This window comes from Phasianus colchicus, chromosome 3 (assembly GCF_987193195.1).
Source record: "Phasianus colchicus chromosome 3, bPhaCol1.hap1.1, whole genome shotgun sequence".
NCBI lineage: Eukaryota > Metazoa > Chordata > Aves > Galliformes > Phasianidae > Phasianus > Phasianus colchicus.
In genome coordinates this window covers 67,201,709-67,229,458 of record NC_143438.1, presented here as the reverse complement: position 1 = coordinate 67,229,458, position 27,750 = coordinate 67,201,709, and the positions used below count along the sequence as shown (strand labels likewise).

At 40.5% G+C, this 27,750-nt stretch overlaps 1 protein-coding gene across 6 annotated transcripts in view; it reads left to right on the top strand.

Moving 5' to 3' along the window:
• The window catches only part of PAG1 (phosphoprotein membrane anchor with glycosphingolipid microdomains 1), a 107,695-nt gene that overhangs the window by 18,296 nt on the left and 61,649 nt on the right, over positions 1-27,750 (top strand). For 2 of the 6 annotated variants that reach the window (XM_090137756.1, XM_090137753.1), the window contains exons 1-2: positions 16,133-22,724; positions 23,028-23,116. The gene's annotated coding sequence lies outside the window, so the exon portion shown is untranslated. Of the gene's footprint in view, positions 1-7,174; positions 7,194-7,828; positions 7,890-16,132; positions 22,725-23,027; positions 23,117-27,750 lie in introns of those variants that run through there. The other 4 variants (XM_031590932.2, XM_090137754.1, XM_090137752.1 and 1 more) reach the window with 3 other exon arrangements.

The following is a 27,750-nucleotide window of genomic DNA, read 5'->3' as shown; positions in this document are numbered from 1 at the left end:
ACACTTTGTAGGGGTGTCTCATGAATCATTTTCAGATAAAAGGTAAATGTTCTTGCTGTCCAATTTTGCTCCTCTTAAATTGCTACATTTTTCAGCTTTGTCTGCACATTTCCTGAAGGAAAGCTTCCCTGTGGCAGAGGTGCAGGGTATTTTCTTACTGAGATGCCTTTTTTGAACTGGCTCTGAATTGTGTTGCTTGATTAAAGGCAAGTCTGCTGAGATCTTAGCACGCGATGATCATCTGCTGTGCTCTGTATTCCACAGACAACTCAGCTCTGGACTGGGCTGTGCCATTAGAAGGAAGGTAAAGAGAGGAGTGTTTGGGTATCCTTAAATATACCACATACTCTTGATGCCTTGCAATTGAGTCTGGAATAGTGGGCAGGAGAGCACATTGAGTATGATGCCAGTGGCCATTTCATTTGTTACCCCTCATTGTATCTTACCTATAGAGGAATAATTTGCAGCCCAAAAACTCCCCTGCGATGAAGGGAGTCCTTTCCAGTATATATTTTCTTTTAAAATGCAGTGGGAGATTTATGTGGACAGACACAGAGAGCTCTGGTCTCTTATCTTCATTGCTATCACACTGGGACAGTGTAGGCAAAGGAGCAGCTGAGGGTGGCACCTCAGCTGTTAGATGAAGAAGTGGGAGGGAAAAAAAAGAAAGAAAAAAAAAACTGGTAGATGCTGCAGCAACAATTCCTGACTCTGCACGAAGTCATCTAATCCACTGTTAATGTAAAACACTCCTAAAATCATCACAGCCTTTGATTATTTTCTCTGTTTATGAAATAGCTGTTGAGGCCCCAGGGCAAGAAATGGCGTGAGTTTAGTGGGGTACTGCTGCACAGAGGCCTTTGGGGATGTGAAGGCATAATGCCACTTCAGTGTTGGGCTCCTGGAGTGTGAACCAGGTCATGCCTTGTTGGAGAACACTCTGCAGAATGGGGGGGCAGTCCTGGGAGAAAGCTTTTATGAGCCCATTCTGCTGGAGTTATTCTGAAAGCAGAAAAATGAGATTCTCCCATTAACAGTGTGTGTTTTAGGCTGGTCTGTACTGGGAATAGATGGGGTCTTTGCACGACTCAAAAGTTTTGGTCTCTGGAACTTCTGCAGCTGAAGTGAGGGCTGAGGGATGGGTGGTGCCTGGAGCTGTGAGGGCAGTTTAGGCCCAGAAGCTTCGGTTAATGGGCTGTGAAGGGAGGAGGTGAAACACAAGGAAATCAGCTCTTGTATTTTTGACTAATTGGAATACTGTTGCTTTTTCTCTTGCCTTTCCTGTCATTCCCCTAATTTCCCCCACCCTCTAGGATTGACGCTAGCCAATTATATGAAATTAGGCTTTATTATGTGAAATTAGACTTCACTGGAATGACTGCATCACAGAGCAGTGAGATCTCCCCCCTCATCGTTTCTCCAGAAGCTGAAGAGTCTGCTGTTGACATCTAACTGTATTGCTGAGTTGCTTTAAAAACTACTTCTGTGCTGGGTCATGGGAAAGGTTTCCAGTGCAGTATTTTACTGTGATGCATCTATAACTCTAGCAGCAGCCATCAGCAGCGCTGCTACCTTCGCTTCTTCAATAAAGAAATAAATCTCAGTCATTTTTCCTGGGCTCTGTGTGCCAGTTCCATGAATTAAAATTCACAAAGAGAATACAGCATGAGGAGGGGTGGTTGTGTATTTACTTGGTTGCCATGGCAATAATCAAGGGCACACTTGTACCAGTGGACTCAGGAGCACTCAGATCTGGGCATGCCTGTATGCATGGCCCATCAGGATGAGTCTGGGACATGTTTCCCCCTTTCCTCCTGTCTTTTCCCCCAGTGTAGTGAGGTTTCTGCAGGGACAGCATATAGAGACAAGGCCTGCCTGGTGTCTCCTGGGGAGAAAGGACTCAGGGGACCCTCAAGCCACTGCCATGCCTAAATAAGAGAGTTTGAACAAGATCTGCAGCTAATATAAATTGATATAGAATTGTTAACAGGAACAGTGCATTAGCTTGTCATCGTTTGGAAGAACCATACTACAGCTCCATTAGATTATGTTACTACATTACGACAAGTCTATTATATGTTCTATTGTTTTGTGCTCTTGGTGCCAGCTATGCTGAAAAATGTGTTAAAGTAGAAAATATGTTCCAGACCAATTGTCTCTAGAACAGCTGTTTGTACTTCCCTCTGTTAGCCACTCTTCCTCTTTTAGTGATCTGTGCATTTCCTCTTTTACCCCAGATGGACTTATGTTGCCTTCCTGTCACTCACTTGACTCTCTCTTGTTGCCAGACCCTCTCAGGTCTCAGTTGCTGCCTTCTTTGCTCTGTATCCTCCTGCATCCACGTGGTTCCCAGTCTTCTTTTTTCCCCTTTTTTTCTTCCTAGCTTTTGCCTACATTGACTGACTCTCACCCTTCTTTCTCTTCCTAGTTTTTTGCCCTTCATCACCTTGCTTTTCTTCCTGCCTTGGCAGCCAAATTTCCTTGCCGTTTATCCATCATCTTCCCTGCACATGTCTCAGTCCCAATTTTCCCCTTTTCATTATGCTTTTTTTTTTTTCCTTCCCTGTTTTCACAGTATTGCACCTTTCCCATTTTGGGGTTCAGTAAAAGCTTCTCTGACAAAAAGCTTTTTCCTGTTTCATGTCAAGGCTGCTTCAAAGATTAGAGGTACTAAAACTTCTCAAAGAAAAAGGATGCCAAGACCTTTTCACTTGGGCAGGTATAGGCATTTTTCTTTGGCTTTATTTTCAGAAATACATGCAGTGCATTAATGGAGATACTGAAAATGAAATTTAGCACAAGGCTGCATATTTAAACAGTTGAAAATGGCTCTGAAAAAGCAAAGTGCCAGACAGCTTTAGTAAGCAGTGCTGCTGCCAGCCTCACCTGTTACTCATCATCAGGAAATACCATTACTGTCTTCCAAGTGCTTTTTCTCAGCATGTTGGCAAATACATACTCTTGGAAGATCATATTGATATCATATTGATACTGCAAATTTTGCAAGGCTCTCATTAAGAGTCAGTTGTACAAGGAGAAGGAGCTGGGTGAGTAGGGAACTGCTGCCTGCCCTGGCATCTTGGAGGAGGACGTTTGGGAGTGAGAGCCCTACTTTAGAAGTAAGCATTATTTGGGAGTCCCTTGATGTTAGGACTGCACATATGTGTGTGCATACACATACACATAATCCTTGCTCCAAAACTAGTTCTGTCTAAATAAAGACGTCTCATAAATTACAAGAGCCTTTATCACCCTGGCCTTTCATTTTTACAGAGGTGTCAGATTGGAATGTTGATATCCAGAAGACAGCTGGCAATGCTGCATAACATTTGCAACTGTTGAAATAGTTTTTGGGATGCTTAATGAGGAAACTCAGAGAGCAGTTCCACCAACCTTATATTGTCTAAGGTCTGTCATGACCCCTAGTGAGTTAATAAAAATAATTCTTTCATGCTGGGAAAAAAATGGAAGAGAAAATGAGCTGCATAAGATTTGTCTGTGACATTTAAAGTCTAAGTCTGAGTTTGTCTGCGTAATTTATCTTTGGGTATTTGCAGGAGGGAGAGCAGAAGAATATGAATGAGAGCATCTCAATTGTGTCTGAGCTTTCTGATGAAGAGAATTTCTGGTGACTCCATCTGGCTAGAAGGTCTATCTACGTGATCTCTTCTCTGGCAGGTGGAAGATAACACTAGGAAGAGTTCTTTGATTATCAAAGCATGGGAATGACTCCAGTGCAGTATCACCCTGAGACACCTCTTTCTTTCAGAGTGACAAGTGATGTTTCTGAGATGTTAGAGCTCATTTCCCCCTGCTGCACTGAACATGTGCATGCCAGATTTTCTTCGGCAGTATTAAACCTATCCACCTTGCCTGTCTCTTGCTGGTAAGAAAAGCAAGGAAAATACAAGGTATCTATGTAGACAGCATAGTGAGTACAAAGAGACTGAACAAAGAGGATGTATTTATCCCCTTCATTAATATAGAACAATATGTATTTTTTTTACAAAAGTGCCTAGTTGCTTGGAGTTTCAGTGAACTACTTTTTGAAATACATAAAGGATGATTAGACTGACATTAATTGAAGTCTTTCTTTGAACATAGAAGTTCTCTCTCCAAGAATGTAGCTTTTTTTTTTCCCCCACTGTTTTTGGCTTTCTTCTTGCACATGTCTGCAACATCCCACTGAGTATTCTCACATGTCCGTCAAGATTTCACCTTGCAACATGCAGCGTTGCAAATGAACCTACTGCAGTCTTGCATTCAGACCTTTCCAGACCTGAGGGAGGGTTACTTTCCCCATCTACTCTGCCCTGGTGAGGCCACATCTGGAGTACTGTGTCCAGTTCTGGGCTCCCCAGTTCAGAAAAGAAGCGGAACTTCTAGACAGTCCTGTGGAGGGCCACAAAGATGATTAGGGGCCTGGAGCATTTCACTTATGAAGAAAGGCTGAGAGACCTGGGATTGCTCATTCTGGGGATGAGAAGACTGAGAAGGGATCTTGTCAATGGTTATAAATATGTACTGGGTGGGAGTCAAGTGGAGGGAACCAGGCTTTTTGCAATGGTCCCCAGCAACAGAACAAGAGGCAATGGGCACAAACTGAAACATAAGAATTTCCATATAAATATGAAGAAAGACTTATTTGAGAGTGACACAACACTAGAATAAGGTACAAAGATTGAGGAGTTTTCTTCTCTGGAGACAATTAAAACCCTCCTGAATGCTTTCCTCTGTAGCCTGCTGTAGGGAACCTGCTTTAGCAGGGAGATTGAACTACATGATCTTCAGAGGTCCCTTCCAGCTGCTTTAATTCTCTGATTCTGTAGTTTTTAAGAATAACATTCAGCTTGCTCTTATGGGTATCCAAAGATAATTAATGGAGCCTTCTGTTAATTGCATACCACTTCAGTGTCAGGAGGTGTCTGTGAGTGCCAGTGCTTGCTTGGAGGTAGAAAAGAGTAGGCAGCCATGGGAGCCATGCTTCAGCACAATTTCCTCTGGTGTCTGAAGAGATTCGTGCTGGGGAAGACAGATTCTACCGTTTTATGCCTGTATTGGCCTCTGTCATCACTCTCCTTGCTCTGGCAGACGTTAGGAGAAGTTGTTTGAGGTAGCTCCTTCCTACACAGATTATGTCTTTCCCAGCTTACCCATACCAAACCACTGCAGTTTGGAGTTGCGAGTTAGTGGTCTGAGCTACACCTCCAGCCAAATTAATAAAGATGTATACAGATCATCTTTGGTGATGAGAATACTTATGAAAAAAGTCTGCCCATACAACTCATATGAGAAGGATGTGGAGCAGAGTCCAGAGGAGGGCCACTAAGATGATCAGAGGGCTGGAGCACCTCTCCTGTGATGAAAGTTTGAGGGTATTGGGCTTGTTTAGCTTGGAGAACAGAAGACTCTGGGGAGACCTTATTGCAATCGTCTGATACTCGAAGGGAGATTACAAGCAGGAGGGGAACCAACTTTTTACTCAGGTAGATTGTGATAGGACACGGGGGAATGGATTTAAACCAAAAGAGGGGAGTTTTAGGTTAGAAGTTAGGAAGAAATTCTTCATTCAGAGGGTGATGAGGCTCTGTAACAGGTTGCCCAGAGAAGCTGTAGATACCCATCCCCGGAGGCATTCAAGGCCAGGCTTGATTCTGGGACAATGACCACTAGGTTGGCAACCCTGCCCATGGCACAGGGGTTGGAGCTAGATGATCTTTAAGGTCCTCTCCAACCTATGTCATTCTGTAATTCTGTGACTCTTAATGGATGGCTTTGCCTCTTTGTCCCTTATTTTTTCTTTGCTATTCATGTTGTCCCCCAAGATTCTCTCTGATTTTTTTCTTGGCATAACATTCATTTTGATTTTGTAGCTGATAGCATTATTATTTTATCAAATAACGTGATGAATTGTTACAGCTATCCTACTAGCAGCAAAAGCAGTGATGCTTTCTAATGGCACACTTTACCTCTGCTGCGTTATTGCTGCCCATTTCATTATTTGCACGTTGATTACAGCTATGCTTCTCCAGGGCTATGAAATATTCAGCAGTGTGGAGCACTTCAAGTGCATCACAGTCCTCAGAACCAGACACCTGCCCTCAAAGGCAGGGAGGAGCCAAAACCTTTGCAGATTTAAAACTGATGTAAAAAATCCTGCTTTGCTTTCGCTTTCCCTGCACCACTGGCTGGAGATGCATGCTAATTAAAAGTTGCCACTTTTCTTGCACTTGTGATTAGATGGGAAGAGAATAAGAATAAATATACAGCGAATGTATTTCTACCATATTTAACAGGCTATGACAAAGAAGGAAGGAAGCGTTGTGGTAAAACTGGTGTCTGTGTGTCGCTGTGAAGCAGCTGGCATTATGGGTGGAGTTGAGAAAAAAGCTGTGTGTTAAGGGCAAAAATGAGCACTGCAGGTCATTTTCTCACGCTTTGTCTCTCTGTGGGAGTAACCAGCAATGATTGACTGAAATGGGCAATATTTTACCAAGTAGGAAGCAGATACAAATTTTATAAACAGGATACTTCATCATTAAAGAAAAGAAACAATTGCATTGACCTTGACACCGAATGAGTAAGGCCAGCATTGTGATAATTGAGAATGTAACCAAGCAACAGTTCTGTAGTCACTTGCACTGCATGATTTTTTATAGAGCGTGCCAGTAATGGGGAGGCCTGAATCAGCAAAACAGCTGGTTAATGCTTACAAAAAAGGAAATTATTTCTTTGTGCAGGGAGTTTGAGTTGTAATACGTGCTTATGCTGATTGTAATTTGGGCTTACGTCAAAAGAAAGTAATTGAATCAGTATATCCTTCTGAGCAGGCGGTTAGCCCGGCAGCATCCCTCATTTCTTAAGCTGCTTTAGAAACATGAGTCCGTTCTGAAAATTAGTGCTGTAGAAGAGATGGTATATTCCTTCAGAACTAGCCTATTTTATATCCATTTCAGTTGACTTTGGCAGTAATTAGACTTCCCAGTGCTACTGGTTTTAACTAGCCTCTGCTTGAAAAGCTGGACTGCAGTTTCTACTAATTTAGTTTTGAAGTAAGTTATTGCAATCAACCACTGAAGATATGCTCTAACTTCATTTTAAACTAGTCTTCCAATACTACAACAAGACAATTCCTTACAGAGTTAAAGGTGGAAGACCCTTTACATCTGGACTAAGCATCCAGGAAAAGAAAGGTATTTACTTCTACCTAAGTCAATTTACAATCCAAATTAGTTAAATTTGGATTAGTTAAATTTGGCAGCCACGTGGCCACCACATTATCCCATATCTAGAAATATGCACTGCAAGGCTGGTGCTGATGGAAACCTGCAACCTCCGTACCTTTCTTTATGCTCAGCAAATCTCTCATCGCTGCCTTCGATTCTTTCTTTCTAGATACCAAACCAGTACAGTCACTAAGTAACAGTGAGTTTCTGGGCACAATAAAGTGCAGAAAGCACTGCAGGATACTGTCACTGCATGGGTATAAACTACCCTGTGTACAGGTGCCTTTAATACTAATTTGGTCTACGAAATCCATTATATCGACAAGATAATAAGGATTTCAAAATTCAGTCTAACTTCTTTGGAAGAACTTTGAAAGTCAGAGATTTTAATAAAAATAATGACTTTAAAAATGATGTTAGTTAGTCTGGGGTATTTCAAATAAAGGAGGGGAAACTTTTTCTAAAAGTATTTTTCTTTGAAATTGATTTTAAATTCAAAGTAACAGGAGATAATGTATATTCTCTGATACATTCTCATAGCGTGGCATAATTGAGCTATGTTCAGAGTTGTGAAAATTTCTTCTTTTTTTCTTTTAACCTAGGAGGAAGCATTTGTCGATACTGTCCATCACTGGGACATCAAGCTCTACAGAGACTCTTAAGGTAATTATTTATCTGATTCCTTTTTGTTTCCTGCGGCGGTCAGTTTGGCTTTAGTTCAGCTTTATGAAGACACCCTTGATTTATGAACAATATGATGCTAAGCAATCACATTGGGTAGCAGCAGTATTACACGTAGATTTTACAGAAGCCTTTGCTTACAGTTTCACGAGCCATGATTTGTTGCGTGTTTGTGTATTAAAATAAAGACATGATACATTCTGAAAATACAGTTGTTTCTATGTCTTAAGAAGCAGTACTACCATTTTCAGCTGAAAGACTCGAAATCGACTGGATATGTTTTTGATATGCTTATTTAAAAAGCCTTTCCTTATCTCTCATCTCCTGCCCTGGTGCTGGGTGATTTGGTTGGTAGATCTCTTTTGGAAGAGCAAACCAATGGCTGCCTATCAGAATCTGTCATCTTTGCTTACTTTGCCAAGTTCTTAAAAGCTGCTTCTGCTTCTGTAAGTACTGTAGATGCTGCAGATCTATACACTGTGTTTGCTTATTTCAAAGCCTTTCTGAAAGCATAGCTAATGAGGTCTCCCTGGTATGGACAGAAAATAAATAACAAAATAGACAGCTGGGAGTTATATTTTGTGTTGAATGTACAAAGCTATCCCACTACAGAGGATATGAAGAAGAGTGCTATGGTTATGAAGTTGCCCTGGGAATACAATCTGCAGATCATATCTTGCACTTTTGCATGGGGAGCAGTGAGATCAAGTCTTCAGTATGTAGGCTGGTGCTGCTTTACATTCATTTACTGAAGGTCTGATGAGACTTAAGCAACATCACAATTATACTGGATTGCTGTTCAAATAATTAAGGCTTTCCAACGCTAAGCAGATGTGAATTTTTTCAATAATTATAGTTGTTTTTTATTCTAGGTATCTCAGACCTTGTTGTGTGGCTGTTTCTAGTAAGTGATGTTATGGTACTGGACCAAAGATAAATCCAGTGGCAGTAGGGCTAAACTTCTGCTTCTCGTTCTTCATAATGGCAAGGTCACAAATAGATCTTCAGAGCATCAGCTATTTTCTTCACCTTGGCAATCATTTGCTCTTTCCCTATTATTTATTTATTTACTTACTTATTATTTTTTTGAGCTGAACTGAATTCAGGGAAAACAAAAACATTTTATTCTGGGGAGAGGACAGACAGCTGCTTAGTGACTTGTGCACTCATCACTTGTCTGAGAATTACTTTCTTTACACAGAATATACTTTTCTTGGTGATGGTGGGTTGTTGACATTTTCTAAGCTAGTGATTGTAAATCCTGACATTAGGCTATTTTGACTTTATCAGCCAGTCAGCTGAGTGATCCCTTGCATTTGCAGTTTGAGGGATTTTTCTCAAGCAGTTATATTAGAGCAGACCAGTAATGAAGGGGCATTCAGTTCTTTCTGTATATGAATTGTTGGCTGGTGCAGTTTATTTAATTGTATGTAATGCACTCTGTGGTTCAGGTACACTGTAAGTCTCTTTCTTAGCACAATGGTAACCTTGAAACTTTCAAGGGAATCAGTGCTATTCTAAGGCATACCAAGAAAGTGTTCCTTGCTTACAGCATGTTGATGAGACCACAAGTGAAAAACTTTAAAAGTAATCATGTTGTGCTGGCTGACTGTGTGCATGTTCCTAGCTTTTCCTAAAAGAAAGTTCAGTCTGGAGAAGAGAAGACTGAGAGGTGTTACTACCAATGTTTATAAACATCTAAAGTGCAGGAATCAAATCATAGAATCATTAACGTTGGAAAAGACCTCTAAAATCATCTAATCCAACTATCCACTACCATCAGTATTACCAATGTCCTTAAGTACTACATTTACCCTTCTCTTAAACACCTCCAGGGATGTGACTCTACCACCTCTGTGGGCAGCGTGTTCCAATGCCTGACCACTCCTTCTGAGAAGAAATTTCTCCTAATGTCCAACCTGAACTTCCTTTGATGCAATTTGAGGCCATTTTCTCTTGTCCTGTCTCTGTTACCTGAAAGAAGAGGCTGAACCCTACCTTCCCACTGCCTCCTTTCAGTTGTAGAGAGTGATAAGGTTTCCCCTGAGCCTCTTATCCAGACTAAGCAACCCCAGCTCCTTCAGCCACTCTTTATTAGACTTGTGCTCCAGACCCCTCACAGCTTCACTGTTCTTTTCTGGATACGCTCTAGGGCCTCAGTATCTTTACTATAGCAAGGAGCCCAATACTGAACACAGTACTCAAGGTGCAGCCTCGCCAAAGATGAGTACAAGGGGAGAAACTTCTCCCTGTTCCTACTGACTATGGTATTTCTGATGCAAGCCAGGATGCTGTTGGCTTTTTTGGCCACCAGCATCCTGGTGGGCATGCTGCTGGGCTCACGTTCAGCCAAGCGTTGACCAACCCCTTCCATACAGTTTCCAGCCACTCTGCCCCAAACCTGTAGCACTGCATGGGGTTGTTCTAACCAAAGCACAGGACCTGACACTTGGTCTCATGCAGTTGGCCTCAGCCCATCGATGCAATCTGCCCAGGTCTCTCTGTAGGGCCTTCCTACCCTCAGACACATTGACACCTCCCCCCAGCTTGATATAATCTGCAAACTTACTGAGGGTGCTCTCAATTCCCACATGCAAATCCTCAGTAAAGATATTAAACAGACTGGGCGCCAGTACCAACCCCTGAGGACCAAACACCAGTCACCAGCTGGATTTAACTCCATTCACCACCACACTCTGGGCCTGGCTCTCCAGCCAGTTGTTTACTCAGAAAAGAGTACATGTCCAAGCCATGGGCTGCCATCTTCCCCAGAAAAATGGATAGGGCTCTTTTCGGAGGTGTGCAGCAACAGGACAAGGGGCAATAAACAAACTGGAATACAGGAAGATCCATATGAATATGAGGAAGAACTAATTTACTGTAGGGGTGACAGAGCACTGAAACAGGCTGCCCAGAGAGTTTGTGGAGTCTCCTTCTCTGGAGATAATTGAGATCTGCCTGGACACTCTCCTGTGCAACCTACTGTAGGCAACTTGCTTTAGGAAGGGATTTAGACTTGGTGATCTCCAGAGGTCCCATCCAACTCCTATGATGCTGTGATTTGTTCAGACAAAATTGATGGCTCTACTGATTTTGGAAAGCAGAAGCTGAGAGCATACTGTTACCACAACTTGTCGGACTAGATACCTCCAGAGCTACAGTGAATGAGTTCATCTGAATGTACTCAGTTTTTTTTTAACTATCCACACATAGTGCAGAGATGCTTCAGTCCCAGATCTTGTGCACACATGAAATACATAAATATAATTGGTGTGTAATTGATGGAGGCATTGCTTTTTGGTAGTAATTTTCTTTAAAAAGAATATAGAAATCAACAAACTTCACCAGACACCTTAAAGATAAAATCCATATGAAATGAGTTTAATATCACATATGCTTCTGGTGCCTTTGGAAGTCAAAGGCTTGTGATAGTTGTCTTTAATCTGCCAAAGATGAAGACTTGTAGTTCTGAATTTCTGTTCTCTGTAAACAATACTCAAACCTGGAAATGAAACACCTCTGCAAGGTGAGGGGGTTTTCTTTCTGTTTCCTGTTGAATCACTCATCATTTTGGAAATTTCTGTTTGCAATAAGAGTGGGTTGATGTTTCTAAAGGACCTGGATATGCTGAGCACTTGCACAGGAAATTGGGAATTGTGAGCAAGTTATCAGGTGCTGTAATACTCTATCAGTATTAGACAGCCAGATAACATCATCGAAGCAGAGCTGTAGGTCCAGTGATTTTTTTTCCTTTGTCCTCAGTGCAAAAAAGTTGGGGATGCCAGAGCTGAAAAGAAGGATCGATGTTGGTGAGATTAAGGGTTTTTTAAAAATCTGGATTTATTTCTCTCTCACACCACCCAGAAACAGCTGTTTGGCTTTGAGTGAGGCTGAGCGGTGAAGACAGGATCCTTTCAGCAAGCTGCTGCTGGAGGAATAGCAGCAAACTGCGCCCTGGTCACGGGGGATTTTTGACTGTGTAAAAACCAAACAACCAACTCCGGTCACATGGCAGCTGTGGTTTGGAGAGTGGCTGAAGGGTGTTCAGAAGTCAAATGATAAAGGAGGTGGGAAGGCAGAGGACTTCTTTCAAGTCTTTACTCCACAGAGGATCTCTCGCAGTGTGAAAGCACACCTCAAGATGCCTCGGTGCCTGTGCAGAACAGTCTGGGTATTTCACTGGTGTTATTCCCCTGGGTGGTTGTGTGTCTGGCACCCCAAACTGGGGAGATTACAGGCAGTAATCTCTCACTGACATTACAATGTCAGTTGTAGGAAGCATTACTATTCATTCAATATGTCATAAAAGCATTTTTGGACAATTTATGTCATGCTGTATTTTACATATCATCATGTATCAGAGCTTCCTCTCCATGCCTTTAGCATTTCACTTCTTCAATTTGTTAAGACAGGTGTTCTGTGTCTGTGTTGATGCTGATGGGCTCCCCCATGCTAGCGTGCAGTGTGAGCCTTGGAACACCTCAGCTGCAGCTTCTGCACGTCTGTTCGTTTCTTTCCCCAAGATATCAGGCTTCCTTCTGCTTTCTTTAGATTGCATTTCCAGATGGTCAGCTCTCCTGCATGAGTAACTGCCTCAGGCCAGCTGCAGCTCCTCTGCCTAAAAGGGTCATCAATATGTAAAGTTTGTGCTTTTCATTATGTGTATGTAGCAGGAGGAGCCACTTTGTCAGCATGCTCCCAGGGGGAGGATCTGCATTTAAAGGTCTGCGTAACAGCAGGGGAGAAATGCCTTTTGAAGGATATGTCCCTGGGCTGGATATCAGTGGCTTGGAGCCAGTGGTCTCAAAAGCCAGTCATGAGTCTTGCCTTTACCTCTTCCTTCTCTTCCTCTGGAGCTGTTTTGAGCTGTGTAGTATGTGAAGGAGTCAAAGACCCTGCCTTGTGACAGTAGGTATGTAAGGTTGTCTTTTTTTGATCTGCATTGAAAAGGCAGAGTGGTCCAGGTGCCCTGTAATGGATTTGAATCACTGGGGCTATGGTGGTGGATGCCAGAGCCATAACCCGAGGAAACAGGCTTGCATTGCAGGAATGGCCAGTGCGATTACAGAGCTGTGTGAGTTTCACATTTGATCCCAGATCTGCTGCAAAAATATGAGGTGTTTGTGGAAGAAGATATTTTAAAAATAAAACTAAGGCAGCGATAGTAGCAGACAGCTTTATTACACAGATGTATACCAGAACTGCTCCAAGTGGAACAGAGTAAAAGATTAGTTGCTGCTGTATCTCTGCCACATGAGTATTAGAAATTTGTAGATAAGTAATAACCAAACACTTGGCAATCAGAGAATCTATTTGCATTTTAAGAGGGCAATATTCTTCTTCTTCAAATAGGATGCGCAGAGAAATAGTGTTTCTTAATGACACTCCTCTAAGCTCAGTTTAGAGAGGATTTGTTTTGTTATTAAAATTACTCTACATATTTGAGACAGATTTCAGCTCAACAACTGCCTAACACATGCTAGACACATATTGATTTTTTTGTCTTAGACCAACGTTTCCCCTGGGCATGGTATTATTTATTCATAAAGCAGAAATGATGTCTGACAGGCAGTTAGAAGGGTGTATATCTCTAGTCCAGAAACAATGTGCAAAGCTTTGCAAGGACCCCAAGAAATCAATGTGCTGATGCTGAAGAAGCAGCCTTTTAATTCTGAGCACACGTTCTCACAATCGTTCAGTGCGGGAAAGGAAATTTGAATAACAAATAGTTACTATTAAAACTGCAGGCCTAAATTTTCATTCATCTTTATTCCAGTTACCCAAGCCAAGGTGGAAGGAGAAGGCAGATAGCCAAGCCCAGACACCTCTAAGCCGTAAAGCAGGCTTTCCACTCTTCCAGTTTGCACGTTTGTATGTAGAATCCTGTTATCAATACAGATTTTAAACTCAAGCATTGTTTGGAGAGTCAGAACTTCCAAAACGTGTGTGATTCATAAGCACTTACTCTAATTGAATATTAAATTGATGTCTATACGGCAGATTAAAATAAGAAATAGCTGGTCTATTTATAATGTGAGTTGAAACATTTCGGTCAAGCTGATCATTGTGATTGACCTGTTGAAAAAAAATAGGCAAAAGGAGACTTGTTCTGATTTTATATATTCAGAGTTAGATCACAGCACAAGTAGTATTTGCTGGTAGAAAATGTATTTTCAAAAATGTTTTGTCTACTTAATAAATCAAGCTCAGGATGTTCTTAAGTAGTATATTTAAAATGAGATAGGTATCTGAATATCTTGTCAAATCAGGACATTTTAGAATCTGCTTGTTTTTACTTAAACCACAGACATTTCAGTAGAAAAAGTAACGTTATCATATAATTAAATATTTCATCATCAGATGTAAGCACAAGAGAGCTTAACTGTTTCATTTGTTCTGGTGTTCTTTGACTTTCCAATACTTGGCCTTGAACCTGAACATAGCTTGATATATTTAAGAGTTTTGAAATTTGCTTTGTGTATTTGGAGGCAACAAAACAACAAAAGCCCCTCCTTTCCATTCAGTGGGCATGAAAGTTCCTGTCTCGGTTAATTAAAAAAAAGTGGTGTTATTTCAACTGAAACCAAGTTAAAATTCTGAAACTAAGAAATTAACATGTGTTCCTTAAATCGATTTGCAGACCACCTTCTAGTGGTAGGGGAGGCTTTGACCTCTTCAATCCCAAAGCATCACAATAAATGCAATTTTAAATCATTCAACTGGGACGGCGTAATCTCTGTCCACACAGGGCATGTAGAAGCACCTGAAGCATGCACACTTATTTGTTTTTCTCCAGGAAGTGGTGTGGCCTTAAGAAAGAATGAGAATAGAATACCACTGAGGTATCTTCTAAGAAGTCAAATAGCTGAACTTTCGTAGCTGTGAAGACAATACCAGGAAAACACTGAAGTGTTTTCATGTGACCCTTTTGTGGATTTGAAAATCTCATTTCGTTTGGCTTGATCTGAAGAAAGTATGATAAAAATGACATTTCTGTGGGCTCTTGTACATGCTGCAGTGGACACAGTTTTTATGGTTGCTATCTGATGAAAACACAGTCGTTTGATTTACTCTTGCCAGTACCTCTGAATGCTGCCGTTAACTTGCAAGACTGACTGTGTATTTACAAGCAGACTTCAAATAACAAATTTACTGCATAGCATTACAAATATCTGAATGTTAAGTAGCAACTCTAAATGTCAGTTTTCCAAACTGTTAAACTGGAGCTGTAATAATAATTCTTTTAATCGGTTTGGATATACGGGAGGCGGTCAGTTAATAAGGTTTGCTCATCCCATGCTCAGTGCATCTCTCTGCCTCTCTGAACTCTGTTTTCTTAATTTAGTTCTGTCATTACTGCTGTCAGGAACATAATTCTTTGCTTTTGACAGCAGAAGAATACATAGCCCCACATAAAGCACTGCAACGTGAATGCACACATTTTCTGCTTCACCAGCCTGGAGTGCTCTTCAGGACATTCAGCTGGAGTGTGTCTGCACCAGGCCTGGTCACTCCAGCTCTTCCCCTTGTCAGTGAAGGGAAGTAGCAGCATTTAGGACATGGTCCATTTAACCTATTTAGGAAGCTTGTTTTACTGTACAGTAAGATGCATCCTACAGGAACCTTCCAAGGTGCTGCAGTCCGAGGGGAGCTTGGGTACCCAGTTGCGGGATGGAATTCAGTGCCAGGCTGAGATAGGCATGTTCAGTTATTTATGAGCACACAGATCCTCGTGGGAACACAGCGTCCCCATTTTGAGTTGGTGTAGTTGTAAAGCAGTGCCTCTCTCTCCCTGAGCTATTTGCTGCTGCCTGCTGTGCTTCATCACCCAGCATGGCTGACCGACCAGGCACGATTTTCTTGTTATCATCACGATGGTTCTCAGATGGTTCCAGCATTCAGAAATGTAGTACAATGTATGCTAGCAAACTAGTGTTACCTACCAACTTTCCTTCCAGTGTTGGTGCTTACTAAATTTTAGAAGAGCGCTAAGCAAAAAAAATTAAAGGTAATCGATATGTTAAACACACTTTGTTGGTAAAGTTTATCTGATTACAGTACAGTGAAAAGAGTTCACTTGGTTTTACGATGTGTTCCCAAGATGGCTTTCATCTGATGCTTTGTTGGAACTTCAGATGAAAACTGCTTGATTTATGAAATTTTTAATAGGAGTTTCCAAATGGAAAGAAGATTTCTTCTTCATTTTTCTATTTATATCTTTTCTTTTTCCCTGAACAGTAATTTATGGAACCTCTACATGTTTTTATTGAAACACATTGCTTCAAACAAACCAACAGATGTTTCGGGAGGTTTAGTAAGAGGACAGCAGAGGTCATCCATCTCAAAGGTCAATTGCATAAAAGGCAGCACTGCTGCTGAGATTGTCACGTCAGGAAAGACGAAAGTGTTTTAAGACTCAGTTTTATTATTCAGCTCAGACTGATCTCAGATTCCATTCATTGCTCTATTAACTTGCACGATGGCTGAGCTAAGGAGACAACAGAAAAAATTCTATCTGGAATATTTTCAAACAGAATTAAATAGCAGGTAGTATAAATGTAAATACATTTATCAAAGACCAAAATAGTCCTAGAGCACAGCAGTTTCTGGCTGTTACAAACAGGTCTTTTAGGAGTTATTAAAAAATGAAAACTCACGAAAATGAACAACATAGCTAATGGTATCCTGGGCTTAAAAAATCAACTGTGAAAGGTACTGAGGCATGTTTCTTCCTCTGGAGATGCTGGTGGGCTGAGATGTTTGAGTCAGCCATGCAGATGCCCGTGGTCATTAGATGATGCCTCACTCCACTGCCAAGAATGGTCCACATAAAGCCTGTGTAGCTCTTAACTTATTCAAACCTGATTTAAAATAAAATTAATTTTCTTGTGAGCATTTCTGTAATATTTATCACTTTCTCTTACAGTAGTGATAGTAAGAGGCAGCCTGTTTTAATATCCAGAGCTCATCTGGCCCATCCATCCACGCATCCCTCCAGTTCACCTGTCATACTAGCTTCAGCACTGACAAAGTATTCAAACCAGCATCCATGTTCTACTCTTTGTTGTTAGTAAGTTAAGAACGAGCTCTGGGCAAACATCAATGCACTTAGCTTCATTTTCTCCTTTTAATTCCCTTCTTAATATCTCCTCTGCCATTATCCCTGGGGGAAAGAAAAAAAAAATTGGTTAGTGGTGTGTTACAACCACTGTCTCTTTGTCAACCGTCCATATCCATTTATTATCCTTTACTTTATGTTTGAATGTGACCCTCAGAGACAAGAACCATCTTTTTCTTCTTTGTAAGCACAGCCTCCAGCGTGCCTGTGTCCTGGCCCATGACTCCTAGAGGCTACTGTAACCTAAGGAAGAGAAAATAATTGTGATGGCTCAGTGCTTCACAACTTCCATGGGCTTTTTTACAGCGCCATGTGAGGAAAATGAATGCTATTATCATACAGCAAATGTGACAAATGAAGACATATGTCCTTAATAAAGAATGTTCCTAAAATATTTCTATAAATTTTGCACGCCTGAGCTGAAGTACAGTTTTTGTTTGTTTTTTTTTTTCTGGAGGACTTATGGCTTTTTCTGTATTCAATATCAGATTTCACAAGTTAGATCCTACAGTGCTTACATTTGCGTGTTCAGAGCTGCTGCAGATCAGAGGCTTGGAAAGCAGGAGGGCTGAGTATAGATGGGACGTTTGCCTAGCAGGTGGGGGCACTAGGGTGCACCAGACATGGAGAGATGGCAAATAACAATAGTTCAAAAATATTAAAGGAAAAAATGTATGTAAAATACCTTACTGCTACTCCTTAGTACTTAAATCTAAGTTAAACTTCAATATCTTTTTTTTTTTTTTTCATTTCAATAAATGTTATGTTAATTGAAATAGCACATTTAGTCAATAAATGTTTATTGAGGGACAGTAGTCTTCCTGCAGAATGCGTATCTTATAAAAGTCTCTACTATGCTGTTAAAAGCATTTGTTTCTTTTTATTGAAATGTAGAGCCCACACACAATACATGCCAGTGCAGGGTGGGGGAGCAAATTTTAGTTACCGTTTAGTGTGGGAATACTACAGTTACCATTTAACCTTTTTTTGAATGTCTTTGTTGCTAGATCTGGGTGTTGAACTCTTGTTATACAGAATCCTGTGGTGTTCCTTTTTTGAAATCATGCTCAATCTCAAAGTATGGCTTTTTTGGTGTGCTTGAACATTTTAAATGTCACAGTGTGACACTTTGAGACGAGCAGGCTATCCCAAAGAAATAGATTCCTTTTTGGCGGTGTTCACACTTCCTGATGTTTTCAGACAAGTTGTTGCTCTCTCTCTGTAAAGAAAGTACTCTTCTAGCTCTGGGTAGTTTGAATTTTTGACATCTAGAATGTCTCATGTTTTCAGGATAAAAAACGGAAATGTATCTGACAGGCTGAGTCACTGGGTGATAGTGGATTCATGTTGCTTCCATATGCTGCCAGGAAAGTTAGTAAGTAGGAGAAATACATAAGCATTACTTACCTTGTGTCCATTGTTTGTCACTTTGCATGTCTTCTTTGTGTGCAGGATGTTTGCTTTGCTTGCAAGTATGTGTGTAATGCATTTTAATTGGCATTTGAGCAACACATTCCTGGAGTGAAAGAGGTTGAAGGGTGAAAATTCAAGATATAGAAAGCTCAACCTCTAAAATATATATGACGTAATATATTTCTTGCTTGTTGAGGAAGTCATTCAGTGGATCTAGAAATATAAATCATTTAAAACCACGAAAGCAGAAGTCAGAGTTCAGGCTTTTCCAAACTGAATTCAAATATATTTCAAAGGAAGGTCCCTAAAACATAGTAAAGAGAGTTTATTCTTTTTCCTCTTGAGAATCTGAACTGGACACTCATTTTCTTGTGGTTTAACATGGCAGATGGCATGTTAGCCATGGAAGCACCACACAGTCATTTGCTCACCTCCCTTCTCAGTGGGGTCGGGGAGAGAATTGGGAGAAAAAAACAACGTAGAACTCATGGATTGGGATAAAAACTGTCTACTAAGACAGAAAAGGAAGAGAAAGTGCATCATCATAGTTATAACAATAAATACATAGATGTTTGTGTTTGTATTTATATATATAAAACTAGTGATGCACAAGCAATTGCTCACCACCCACCAGCAGTGCCCAGCCAATCCCCAAGGAGCAGCTGCCTGCCTGCCTGGCCAGCTCCCCACAGTTCTTAAAGATTTTTTTCACATGATGACATGTGGTATGGAATATCCCTTTGGCTAGCGTAGGTCAGCTGTCCTGGCTCTATCCCCTCCCCCAGCTTCTTGTACCCCCTAGACCCTCTGCTGTCAGGACAGTACAAGAATCTGAAAAATGAATATGTCCTTGGCCCTTTACAGTGCTGCTCAGTAGCAACTAAAACATCAATGTGTTATCAGAATTGTTTTTCTCCTAGAGCCTAAACATAGCATCATACCAGACACTATGAAGTGATTTTTCCTTCATGAAAAACACCCTGGCTGAATCTGGGACATATATATAGAGCTGAAGAGAAGTTCAGTGCCAGCAGTATTCCACCACAGGATCCTCACCCACCACCTTGGAGGATTTGCCTCCCCGCAGATGCTGTCAGCAGAGCTGCCCATTACAATGCTGTTTGCTGTGGTGTGGGTCCCAGCCATGCTCAGACCGTTCAAGCAACCATCCGATTGTACTGACTGGTTCTGCAGTGACTTGATCTCCTAGTTATGTTCTGTGTTCTTGATCTCCTAGTTCTATGACTAAAATTTCGTGTGTTTAATACATTACATAACTGTTACTTGGGATTTTAGATTGACTAATGTTAATGAGTTTAATCAATTCAATATCCATATGTTTCTTCTCTAGTTTTGCTAAGGAACATGTTTTTCCTACCCTTGATGCCACCAGAAGTTGGTGTGGGCTTGGGCTTTCAGCCTTAGCTCTGCATTGTCTTTTATCTGTATATTAAGAGATTCTGTCTTTTCTGAAGCCATCAAAACTTTTTAACTTATTTTGTGGCCATCCATTGAACAAAGCAAGCTGCAAACATAGCATTGATATCAACTTTCTTCAGACCTACTGATGGATACCTTTTAGAGCTTGTGAAGCCGTAGTCTGTAGATTGCTTTGAGGTAGCTGGAAAAGATGATGGGAAGAATCAGTCCTTATCAACATATCATCACTGTATTTGCTATTTTGAGGCCCATTAAGCATACCTTTGCAAATTATTGCCTTAAAGCTTTTAATATTCTTGCACTGCTGAGCTACATTTTCAGTGTTTATTCATGGCACATACTCTTGGCACATATTCCTGCAATCCACGCTAGGCAGAAATCCCCCTTGAATTAAATGGGCTTTTTGCCTGACATAGTCTTTCATTCTAAATAAATTAGCAGTAATGGGCTTGAACTATAAATTATTTTTTTTACTCTGGGCAGCTTCCCTAATAATTACTTTCCACTAATAAATACTTCACCACATCAGTGAGATAAGAAGAGTTTTTATTTCTAACTCTTAAAACTCAGAAACCACCTTTTATTTCAGGTGTGGTTCTGTTGGAAGGGAAGTTTGGTTTGGTTTTAGGGTAAGAGGAAAAGCAAACCTTTGTGGGTATAATTAGGACATTGCCTTATGAAGCTACAGCCTTCTGATACCTGAAATTTGAAGTTCGTACCCGCTAAGCACTTTCTGCATTAGAGGCTGAGGTGGCCAGTTCTAGGAAGGCTGGGTTGCTTTTTTAAATTTTCCAGGTATGCATTAACATTGACAACAAGCTGATTCATGCTAGACTACATTTTTAATATGGATTTAAATCCACCAGGAATCAGGGTAGTGAAACGTGCTACATGGCAGCTGGCTCAACAGCATTTTTAATCAAATAATAGATTCCAGCTGGTGGGGAGTCAACTGAGTTCTGAAGCAGATGTGACTTAATGCAGACCTTCCTCATTTCTTCAATAAAATGCTTTAACTTTGCATATTAACCAAATGTGAATGGAGGAGGGGAGCTAGAGGAAAGCAAATCTGTAAGTTTGAGATCAATGAAATGAATCATTATAACCTCATATATATAACCTTTATGAATTGCATGCATCAGTACAGGTTAGGGGATGACCTGCTAGAGAGGAGCTCTGTGAAGAAGGACTTGGGTGTCCTGATTGACAACAGGTTGGCCATGAGCAGTGTGCCCTTGTGCCCAAGAAGGCCAATGATATCCTGGCGTGCATTAAAGAGAGTGTGGCCAGCAGGTAAGGGAGGTGATCCTCCCCCTCTACTCCGCCCTGGTGAGGCCTCACATTTAGACTATTGTGTCCAGTTCTAGGCTCTCTAGTTCAAAAAAGACAGGGATCTCCTAGAAGGAGTCCAGAGGAGGATCACAAAGATGATTAAGGGTCTGGAGCTTCTCCTGTATGAGGAAAGGCTGAGTAACCTGGGTCTGTTCAGCCTGGGGAAAAGAAGACTGAGATGGGATCTGATAAATGTTTATAAATATCTGTAGGGAGGTAGGAGGCAAATGGGTGAGGCCGGGCTCTTCTCAGTGGCGTGTAGCAATAAGACAAGGATTAAGGGCCTAAAACTTGAACATAGGAAGTTCCGTACAAACATACAGAAGAATTTCTTTACAGTAAGGGTAACGGAGCACTGGAACAGGTTGCCCAGAGGTTGTGTGGTCTCCTTCTATGGAGATATTCAAGACCTGTCTGGATGCCTACCTGTGTGACCTATTGTAGGGTCCCTGCTTTAGCAGGGGGTTGGAATCAATGATATCTTGAGGTCCCTTCCAACCCCTGTGGTTCTATGATTCCTGTGACTTATACATAGGAGAATATGGGGTCTTGCACTCTGTGCAGCAAATTAGCTTAGACTCTTCATACACATCCACATACCAGAAAATGATTTCTGGTTTGCATGTGTGCTTGCCATTTTAAGACTCATTCTCTGTGCTCTGTCCTTGAATACTACATTTGGTGCACTTTAACTACATATTGCTGTCACTGCCAACAGGACTCATCTCCAAGTCAGTTGTTGGTCTCTGTGCTGTACTTAACTGGCAAAGCCACTGCACTATGATTTGAACAGCTAACCCCACCAGCAGTGTGTGAGTCTGTGTGGAACTGAATATTGTTCAGTCCTTTTTCAGTGACGTCTTTTTCTCTGCATTCTTTAAAAGTGTAAAGATTTTGATGGAATTCAGATAATGAGGATTTTATTGATACATTGAGCTGAAACAACGTAATTGTACTTCAAAGCCAAATATAATGGCATTGGAAAGGTTAGTGCCTATTGAAAAATGTCAATAAGTGCCACATATTCAATGGTTTTTCTTGTTATGCTCTGTCCCATGATCTAAGCTAAGCACTTAGCCAGGACAAGCAAGCCATTCATAACTTGATGCTAGCTGGGCCTTAATTCCCACTGTTGAAAGAAACTGCAAATGACACAAAAAGAACATACATTGACTAAAGCTCTCTCTGCTTAGAGTTTCAGCCTAGCCTGAATTCGTTACGCTGACTAATATTCTGTTATTTCACATCGGGCATTCTTTGTGGAACCAAGATGAAGTTCACTATCACCCTGTATGGGAACTACTGAGTCACAGCCTGAACCTCGGATTGATTACCTGAGGCAAGCAATGAGTCAGCTGTGGGAGCACAGATGAAGGCAATTCACCTGTGCTGCTGGAAAGGGTGGAGCCTGGCTCTACCGATGCTAGACCCATTTAAGAGCTGACTACCAGTAGGAAAGGATCTCTTCTGGAGATCTGCTCTGCTGGAGTTTCATAAGTGAGCCCAGCATACAGGTAAGTGTCCTATCTATTCTCTTTTTGTTATTATAATCTGCTTTGCCTAACTCTCTGGTTTATTTCTTAATTATAACACTTTAATATTCATTGATTATTCGCACCCCATCCACATCAGTGGGTTTTTGGTGGGAGAAGATATTACAGTGTTGTTCCTTCAGCTGTGATGAATCCTTTGACAGCTCCTATTCCTTAGCAAGAGCTGCAGAGGTTTGATACTTGCAGTCTGGCCTGAAAGTAGGGGATGAAAAAGCATGTCTGACCCGAGAGGCCTTTTCTGAGCTGAGTGATCCCTGTTTGCAGTTCAGCTGAGGTCAGTCATTTTGGTAAGGAGCTGTTGCATGACAGCAGAATCAAATCCTTTCCATTTTGTGCCAGAAGTCTGCTGTGAGGTAAGTTCTCTTTAAAAGAAATCATGTATTTTTACTTTATCCGTGTGTTCAGAATTTATCTTCTGTAAAATCCTGTGGTAGAATACTAAGGAGTAGTTTTATGTAGATGGTTGCAATTAAGTTAGATCTATTAATCTTTGCTAGCAGGAGAATATTGATTCTGGTGTTTTTGCACTGCCTTCTGATAGGATGGAGAAGTGATGAGTGAAAAACAAAGCCAGAGTGGTTTCATAATTTCAGGAAGTGTCCTGAAAATAAAAATAGATGTTTATATAGCTTCATTTTATTGCCTTTATTACTACCATCATGCTTCTGTGGCCTCTACCAGTTTCTGACAATATTACAGTATATATTTGAGATCTTTCATACTCATCTTGGTTTTGTCATGTAAGTTGCCTCGTTTCTCGTATGGCTTATTGATGCCATAAGTAAGTTCAAACAGTTCTGAACATAAAAAATGCACAGAAAAAATAAGAAGTAATCCAAGACATAAAGGAAATGCTGATAGGGATTTGAAGTAATAATTAGGCAAGCTTTTATATAGATGCTATTAAGAATTCATATTAGGTTTTCTGTTGTGCATTTATAGTTCAGGGGACTCATGGAAACTTGCTTGTTTTTGTCTATGACTGGTCCAAAACAAACAAACAAAAAAATCAGCAAAAATTGTGTTGCTGCAAAATATTAGACTTGAAACTTGATTTTCTATCATACAAAAGCAAAACCAGACCTTTTGAAAAAAGTAGAGAAATTAACCCAGAGCAGCTGAGTGTTTTTTGTCTAGGCACTTCCCTCTTGGCACCAAGAACCTGATTTCCAGTCATGTTTGACACACCCTGGATTGCACCCACAAATTTTAAGCTACAGCAGGAAATATTTCTAATACCAGCTTTCTCTGAAGGTGACATACTACTGAAAAACGTACAGATTTTCACTGTTTTCAAAATAAATGTGATAAATTTAGAGGCAGCTTTAGTAATGTAAACTAACATAGGTGAGCACTGGATGTGTTCTCATTTTCACAGGTATGCTATGAGCTAGCAGGCTGTCTTGCTCTCTAGGGTATATGTTGGTGCCCACTGAGCTTATGATGTCAGTTGAGGTTGCCATGAGGAAATTAAAGATACAGATTGGTCTAAGGCCTTATTGACTGGAATGGCAATACGTTGCTTTTCATTTGGATGCGCTGCATTCCATTCACCACGTGCAAAGGTCTGACCAACAATCTGTTGGTTTTAATGAGGTTGTGTCAGATTCACAGGGATTCGTTGCAATGAAAACTGAGAAATGAAGGGCAGCGCATTACATACTGATTTAAGAAAGCAGCAATTTCAGAGCTAATTAGTCTATTTATGAAATGGTCTAATATTTTTTTTAATGATTTGTTCATTTCTTTATAAACAAGTACTTGTGCTTGTAAATGCTAATTATATGAGCAGAGCCCTTCACTTTGCATGGGCAGAGCTACATTTGTGTTGAAGTGTTTGTTGTATTCGTGCCAAAAAAACAACTGAAAAACCTCATTAAGATCTGATCTTTCAAACGTGCGTGTACTTCACTTGACTGCTCAAATAATGCTGCTTTGGCAGTGTTGATTTCAATACTTTGATCATGAAATACTTCATTTAAGGGGGAAAAAATTAATACAGCAGTAGTGTTGATCTGTATAAACAGCTGTTAATGAGCGCATGTTGCACCCCTTCCTGGAGGCAGAAAGCCATTTTTCCTCTGAGTTGGTGAGTGATGCTCACCAAAGATAATTATTGTTTGATACCCATTTTGCTGCTGCTTTCTTAGCTGAAGATCAAACTTCAGAATGATAGTTTCTGTGTTTCTCAAGGAAAAGGGCTGCGTGCTGCTCTCCAGTGTTCAGGCTTTCTGTCCCATTTGCCATATGTTGGCTGCAGCAACTTCAGCACAATCTCCTGAGCTAGGAATAACATAAAGACATTCATGGAAGTAAACAATTAGTTGACTGTCTTCACTAAAATAGCAGAAGATAATTTGTGTGCCCAGTGGAAGAGGAATTACTATCTAGCAAGGAAAGAGTAGTACTTTTACTCTAGACTTTACTAACTGGGAAGAGTTACTTCATCTGAAAGCAACCTGGATCCCCAGAATATCTTATGTTAGATACCAGCAGACCCTCTTCTGAAGTTGAAGGGATGCAGAAGACGAGATGTGAGATCTAGCAGAGAGTAGGACAAGAGCACTGAGAAAGAAGTATGAAAACAGAATTGAAGAGTGAAACAAAATTAATGAGGGGTGAGGAGGTCACCAAGGGATGGCGAGGGTAAATTTCTGTGCCTGGCACTCCTGAGGGGATGGCTAGCAAACACTTCCACCTGACAGCAGCTTGCGTGCCTTTCTGCTTAGCCAAGATCTCATTTATTATTTTAACAAATTATTTGAATTTCTTCTGTACTTCTCCTTTGTGGAGTTCTTCCTGCGTTGGTTTTCATGTTTATTTTCTTAAAGAAGAAGAAAATGTGCAGACTGACTGAATATTCTAAGAAGAAAAGCCAGCAGTTTATGTAAGTTTGCTCTCAGTGCGCATAAAGTTGCTTCCAAAAGAAAATGCTGAAGTTTGGCTTTAGGCTTTCCTGGGAACACAGATAAATTGTTGTGTATTTTTTCTCTTTGTAGATTTTTGTAGGTGTTTTTATTTCCTCTCCATTCTTTTAATATTTTTTTTGCTACTTACCTAGCATCACACGTAACTTTGATATTTATCTTTGCACTGAGTAATTTACAATGAAGATATGCAGGGTTTTCTGAATGTTTTCTTTACCGGTAGACAGAATAGGAAGCTAAAAGTCATCTGTTTTCCATTCCGTATCTGTTTTGCAGTGCATATTGAAAGACATATGCTGTTGCATGTGTGATGAGGCTAATTCTGTCTTCGCCTTAATGGAGTTGTGCAGTGAGCATGCATTCTGATTAATTAAATGAGAAATTATGAATTTAGATTTACAGTGGTCTCTTAACTGCTTTCTCAAAGCTGACTTCTTGCTCAAAGATCTGTGAAACCCCTCTAGCCCCAGGTCTATCCCAGCCTGCTGTTTCTTCTGTCCTCATTTGGTTTTCTGAGCCTCCTGATGACACTCCCAGTACCTTTGTAACAGAGATGTGTGGAAATGGAGCAGCTATAATGCTGATTTTTCTCTTTTTTTTTTGAGTGGGTGGGTTCAGCATTAACTGCACAGCCATTGTAGCTTGTCCAAGTCTGGGATATTGCTGAGGTGGGCTGTGACATGGTCATTTTGGCTATCCACATTTAAGCCTCACTGATTGGCATTTAAGGACTTATTTTTAATGGGCATGTTAAACATGGGCCAAATTTAATTTTAGTGTTGTCATTTAAAGTCATTTCTGTTACAAATGATTTGCTGGCAAATGGGACCTTGGGTCTGCTGTAATTTGGGACTCATCCAAATTTCCATTCCTCTAAACACAACTGATCCAGCTGATTGTTCAGCTGTGCACAGTGCTGCTCAGTGTGTTAATGGAAATGAGTCATTCTGGCCACAATGAGTGCAACAGCTAAAAACCCAGTATGTTAATAACAATGTGTCTGCTATCACCTCCTTTAAAAAAAAAAAAAAAACTGAAATTTTGGTGTGGTTGGCTGTTACTTTCATACGTTACAAGTGGAATCTGCTTTAAACAACACACATCTCAGGGATTTTGATGGGTATTCTTAGTGCAGTGTATAGTGTCGCTACTCAGTATATGAAAAAATTAGAAACATTGTTTTTAAATAATAATGAAAATGAAAAAAAAAAATCTGATTTGGCCTAAAAGAAAATGAACAAAGCTTAGAATAAACCCCGTTATGACAAAACATATCATAATTAATACATGTGTTGCATGTGTATAGTGGAAGTGTCCACCATGAGTTTATGTCCCATTTAAATTCATGATGACCCGTCTTTTCTTTTTACTTTTTCCCTTGACTTGTAGTTTCTGAAGTCCCTGACGATTCCAGGGGCAAAATGCTTAAAGAACTCTTTAATGCTTGCAGCATTTCTCTGATGGTGTGAGACATATTTTAAGCACGATAACAATTGAAACATAATGCTATACACAGTGGAGAGGGTTTACAGAAGAGGTAAAAATGGAGATTTTTGTGGCTTACAGTGGAGAGTCTTTGGTATAATTGCTTCAAAAATTAGATTAGGGTGTACATCATCTGAAACACTTTTTCAGTAGTGTTGTAAATTTAATGGCAAGGTTTTGTTGAAATGAGCTCTTGCGGTCTGCAAGCAAGAGAATCAATCAGTCTGTGCCTTTTCATTTTTTTTTATATCCTTGGTAGGGATGCAATTAAATTCAGTCAGAAAGGTCACAGTGTGGGGTGCACATTAACCTTACGCTAACCCTGTATATGATACTGCTACTGAGAATGAGTTAATAAAGGTACCAGTTGGAGCTGTACTTTTGTTCTCTCTTTTCTTCATATCTGTGTACATGCTCACTCTTCTAATTACATCTGTGGGCATTACAGCAGTAGATACCTAGAATATTTGCAGTGCTGCTAATTAGATTGTGAGCTGGAGTGTAGTGGGAGAGACTGCTGAGTGCCACAGCTAGTGGCTGAAAATGCTTCAACTCATTTGTTGAAGTTAATGTTT